Genomic DNA, 6000 nt, shown 5'->3' with positions numbered 1-6000 from the left:
CAACCCCTCTATTGATTGGTTTTAGGAATCACTTTCCGTTTGTGTCACTTAATATGTCGCCGAGGTGATATTCTGCCACAAGCCAGTTTTTTCAAGCCTTTAACGGAAGTAAAGTGTTGTGTTATGGGGTATCAGAGAAATTGGGGTGAACATATTAATAGGTGCTCCACTTCTTACATTTTTATCATGTAAAGTGATTAAGCAAATCTTTTCATAGTTTTATGTAAATTTGGTCTAGAAAAATATACAGGGAATGCATGTTTTCCATATATTTATTTATGTGTAAATACGTCAGATGTGTATTACATTGTTATATTACGCTGTAACTTGCATTATTAGAAGTAAATTTGAATACAATCTGGAAAAGATTGCATATCTTCCTCAAGTTATTTGTTTATTTATTCATTTTAAATACGTAGTTTAACAACATATAGATAAATCAAGAGGAAAACAGTTTCCTTTAGTAAAATACATTTAAGTGGGGTTGGCTATGTAACGACATTTGATTGCATTATGAATAATCTAATTGTTTTGGTAAAATTACCATCAGAGTCAAGATTCCCTCAAAGATTTGGAAACTCCACTGAGAGATTTCGAGAACTCTTCATGCAAAGTTGACAAGTGGAAAAAAAAAAGATGGCAGCACAGAAGTTTGCCTTCATATTTGGTTGGAGGGGTAAGTGGCCGTCGGTGCTCCCTGCTGTTTTACGTCACAGGAGAAACATCTCTGTCAGGCCACATATTATTATAACACAGCTTCCCGCATGGAAGCCATCCTCCTCCTCGCTCTCCGTTCGCCCGCCTATCCGGACGGGGCGCATTGCTGCTTATTAACCGTCCATGCTCCATAAATCGGGACGTGTTGAGCATGGCACTCCGCTGAGTTAGACGACATGAGCGTTCAGAACCCTGGAATCGTCTTCCAGCCGCTCCAGCATCAGATTTGCCGGATTTGGCTTGGTAAATTGTGCCAATGCTCCAGAGTTTCGAGAGAAGACGAGGAAAACAATAATGATCTTAACAAACGTCTGTGATTAAACTGCTCGGTGATTATTTGATCTTGAGGACGTTCCTGTGTGTTTATTTGAAGGAAAGTAAAATGGACTTTGTGAGTAAAATGAATGGACGTCAGTTTCAACTGGGTTTGTTTTTGTACATAAATAAATACTTCCTAGAATGATGAATTTCAGTATTACGGACACATACATACATAATATATATATATATATATATATATATATATATATATATATATATATATATATATATATATATATAATATAAGATTTTAATATAATATAAACTATTTCGTGCATTCATTAAATAATAACATGAAGGGAATTTTTAAAAAAAGTTTAAACTTGCAAGTACAGTAGTTAAAATAACCAATTCTTATGTTGCTGAACAGTAGCTGCGTTTCCCTTACAAATCTGGGTAAACCTTTGTCGATATTCCGCTAATGTCAACCCCCCACAATTTCGCAATATTGATATTTCCATTAAATAAGAAACACAATTAAAATCGCACGCGTTGTCATTAAAAATTATGCCACTCCATCATCACCCATCTACTTCCTGTCATCTTCTTTTCTGTGGTTTTTCGCCAGTGACAACTTCCTGTTGTTGATCATGTGACTTGTGTGATGTGAACAAGGTGTTTCATTGGAGTTTTAAAGTAAACCAATTACGATACAGCCACAAAAAAAACAAAAAACCCTCACTGCATTCTAGCGCTAAAACATTTGGAAAAACGGGAGATTTTTTTTAAATTGCCGTGTTTCCACTGAGGGGATTTATTTGTTTATTTTAACTGTGTGTATGTAAGTCCGTATGTATATTAAAGCTGGTTTTGACTTGTATTTTTATCTTATTGATTTGTTCAAATAAAGAAAGCATAAATACTTTAGATCACAACTAAGCAGGAATCTGTTTATTCCGTGTCTTTGAATCATGAACCCTGGTCTCCACTGAGGAAGTGAGGCCTGCAGAGCTGGAGCTGTGGCTCAGGGATGAGAAGTCGATGTGACGTCACATCGATATCACATGGTCTGCAGGGCCGACTTACCCAGCCTGTGGTTTGGTGGAGTCCAGTAACCTGAGAAATGGTTCAGATTGGTCGGTTCAGGGCAAAATGAATCTGATATGTATCAAACTAAACATATGGTGCCTTTGAAAAGTGAACACAACCCTCCTCAGATTTCAGGTAAAAATGAAAGAATTGTAAATAATTTGAACATGTTGGCTGTTGGCTACAGTTCTGAGCTTTGGATAGGCCATTTTAAAGCTTCAATTTACCTAAACTGAAGGTATTATAAGAATTTTAATCTCTGCCGCTGTGGTGCTGAAAAATAAAACTTGATTTTTTGTTTATTATTCATAATTTCATCCACTTTGACTTAAAACACCCCCATCTCTAGCTGAAGAAACGTGATCCCAACATGACGCTGCCACCTCCGTGTTTCATTGTGAGAACTTTTTGGGAGCCATCCGGCCACAAAACCCAAATACAGTTTTGTCACATTAAGAGACAGAATGAAACTTTTCTGTCTTGGATCTACAGGAGACTGTACAGCCCAAATCAAGTGCGGTCAACCTCTTCTGTGAACCTTTTTGTACCCTTCTCCTGACCGATACATTTAGATTTGTAGTTTTATTTTAAACTTTGCGTAGTTATCTTTGTCTTGGGTAACTAAAAACCCAACTAGGGACAATCGTGGCAAATTAGCTTTTGTAATAAACATGGAATATTTCTATAAAATATTTCATGTACAGCTCAACATCAGTCAGACAGGCATATAGATATTTCTCTGGATAGACAAGCAGAAAGCGGGCTAGACAGACAGACAATATTGCCCTTCAGTACTTCTCGCTTCAATACGTTTGTCCATTTTTGCAGTTGAGTTGTGTTTGTGGACGTTCGGACAGACAGACAGACAGTGAGCTAGACAGACAAACGGAAGTAGAAAATGTTTTTGAATCACTTAGCTGGACTTAAATCTAGCCATCGAGAGGAACTGCAGGCTAAAAATCAAGTTTTTATTGCTGCCTTTTGGTTGCACATTTTAATACTTATTGTCATTTAGTGCAGCAGGCATCATTACTGGCAACATGGTCTTTTAAGAAAAAACAAAAGACAGTAATCTTAGTGTAATTTTGGCAGGCTGGTCACTACTGGACAGGAGAAAATTAATGCTACTGCAAAAACAAAAACAAAATGATAGAAATCTGTACAATTTACTGTGCAGACAGAAACGCTTGTTTATTGCTGAATTTTGTTCACAGCCACATCAGTATGTAAAATTAAAAAACAATCAGAAGAGAGAAAGCAGATTTCTTCTTCGTTTTTATTTTTTTTATTTTTTGGTAAATAGTGTTAGAAAAAAACAACTTCGAGTAAATCTGTCAACGTCAGTGCGACTCTGAACCTCATAAAGCTCCTCCAGTAAACAAACTTTTCCTTAATTAGAGAAAAGTGTAAAGAGAGTGGATCCACCGTAACCTCTTCCCTGCGTGTTCTCACCAAACGCATCAGTTGAGACTCAACCTTGACAAATTAAACCCGAACTTAAAATGACGGGGTCAGAGCCGCTCTCAGCCTGAAGCGGCTGCTCTGCCTTCAAAACTAACACTTCTGGAGTTCTGCGACTTGCAGCAGGCGAGAAGAGGAGGAAGCAAGAAGAAGAAGAAGAAAAAAAAGATGCAAAACAAAAGCAGCAACAGCGATGAAGACGCACGTTTTCACGGTTTGGAGGGCTGACAGGGTGAGAGCGAGCGGAGCTGACATTTATTTTTTTTTTTCTTTCCCCATCACTGATGTGAGCCTGATGAATATGTGAGACGGGTGGCAGATTCACGGCAACCAATTACCAGAGAGAGAGAGACAGGCAGAGGAAGAGGGACGGAGGGAGGGATGTCTGCACGCTGGTTTCCACTTAGAGCAACTTTCCAAAACCAACACTGGCTCTGCTGAAGCTAAATATAATCCAATAAAGATGGGAAATATATATAGGAGCCTCGCTCAGAAACGGTAGAAAACAGCGAGAAACGACGCGCAGCCCCGACTGCAGCGACGCATGTTCAGATTCTACGCAGGTTGGATGGAAGAAAGCGGAGCTCAGACAGTGGGCTGATGTAAACGATGGCGCAGAGCCAGCAGCAGGCTACACTTTAGGTTGGAGCTTTCAGGCTGGAGTTCCGGCCCGCTGTCCTGTCTGGACCTGCCGGGTTTCTGTTTACCTTCAGAGGCCAAACCCGACCCACAGCCGCCCAGGGCCGCGTCTGCGCACTGAGGACGGCTAGTACTGATATTTAACAACACAGGAATGAATGCTAATCATGTCTTCTTTTTTTTATTTTGGTCGCGTTTGCCTAAATTGTTGCCTTTTTAAACATAACCAAAAGAATAAAATTGATCGTCAACCTTTTTACTTTAATATTTTTTATTTATTTGGTTATTTAAGTATTTTTTTAAATGTTCATTTATAAGGTTCTTTTGCACCTTCATTCCCCCCCCTCTTTTGTTCACGTTATGTCTTTCTCTAGGATTCGAACCTTTCTTAAAGGTTACTTTCTTAAGTTGCTTAACTTTCTTAAAGTTGCCTAACAATAAATCTTTAAAACGAATAGACAATCTTCCTTTAGATTTACTTTGAACACTTTGTGTCGTATTCTTTGTGAGATTTGCTCCAGTTCGCGGATTCCAGAAGGTGAGGGTCTCTATTTTTGGATCTGCGGCCCCACCAGGTGATCCTGTGTGCAGCTAAGTAAACCTTCCCCCTTCCCTCCTCCTCCTCCCCTGTGATCCTTTGGCTCCTCCGTCCTGCCCGGGCGCCGCCAAGGTCACCTTGGAGGGAGATGAGGGGAGCGGTTGAACTGGAGGAAGGCGCTGACAGAAACATCTCTGGTTCTGAAACCAGCCGTGGTTTTTGCCGTTCCTCCGCTGGGAAGTTCGCGCCTGCCAGGCCGCGTTTCCCTCAGCCGCAGCAGGAGCGCCGACCAAGCTGCAGGGGAGCTGCTGCACCTGAGCCAGGAAGCAAGCGCCTCCAAGCCGCCGGAAGTGTCTGGTTATACGTTGTGGAGCGGAGAAAACACACCGCGCGCCCTCAGGACGCTGGATGCTCTGCGCGCGCCAGTACGCCCGTCGCCATGACGCGCACCAACCCAAAGCCAGAGTCTGATACCCTCATCTGCAGCAAAAAGTAATTAGTCATAAACGAGCAGGTGATGGAGTTGTTCCTAGAGCTAGTAATGAAGTTTATTCTAATTTAAGCCAATTTATAATAAGTGACACTTTATCAGGTAAAAGATGTAAATAACTGATTTAGAACTATTTTTTTTAAAAATGTCTCAATATTAATATTTTGTTGGAGAAATTGTAGTTAATCGTCTGTCCATTAAAATGGACGTCATGCGTCACTGTCCGCATTAAAGCTGATATTTTGGTTATCATTGCGACTATATGTTCTGCGCATGCCTGCGTTGGAAAAAAACATATTTCAGTTATTGGGCAATAAATGCTCATTTTATTTACCAAAACAGAATTTTACAAGTTTGTTCTACTGAGTATATTGCTGTTTATTTTTACGTGTCTGCAGCTGAAGTGCAGAATGTGAAATAAAGAGCTGTTGGTAGGTTAGTGGAGATCAGTGATTGGATGATTTATAGTGACAGGACTTAGTAATGTCTCCCAGAAAAGACAAATTGGTATTTAGAAAAAATATTATATATATATATATATATATATATATATATATATACACACAAATGTCCATGTTATGAGTTTCTGACATATTTATGTTGCTAAAATTTCAAAAACGTTGTCGACTTGAAGAAATGTGGAAAAATATGTTTTTTTTTCTAACTGAAATCAATGTAAAGCTAACTGCTACATAGCTTTAGCTTTCATGGTGAAGAACTGACTCAAATGAAAGTTTCTTAACGTGTTTTACTTTAACATAGATGATTGTGCGTCAGCTTTTGAAACAAAAACAACATAAAAATA

This window comes from Xiphophorus couchianus, chromosome 22 (genome assembly GCF_001444195.1).
Source record: "Xiphophorus couchianus chromosome 22, X_couchianus-1.0, whole genome shotgun sequence".
NCBI classification, from domain to species: domain Eukaryota; kingdom Metazoa; phylum Chordata; class Actinopteri; order Cyprinodontiformes; family Poeciliidae; genus Xiphophorus; species Xiphophorus couchianus.
Note: the sequence above shows the minus strand (reverse complement) of the source record.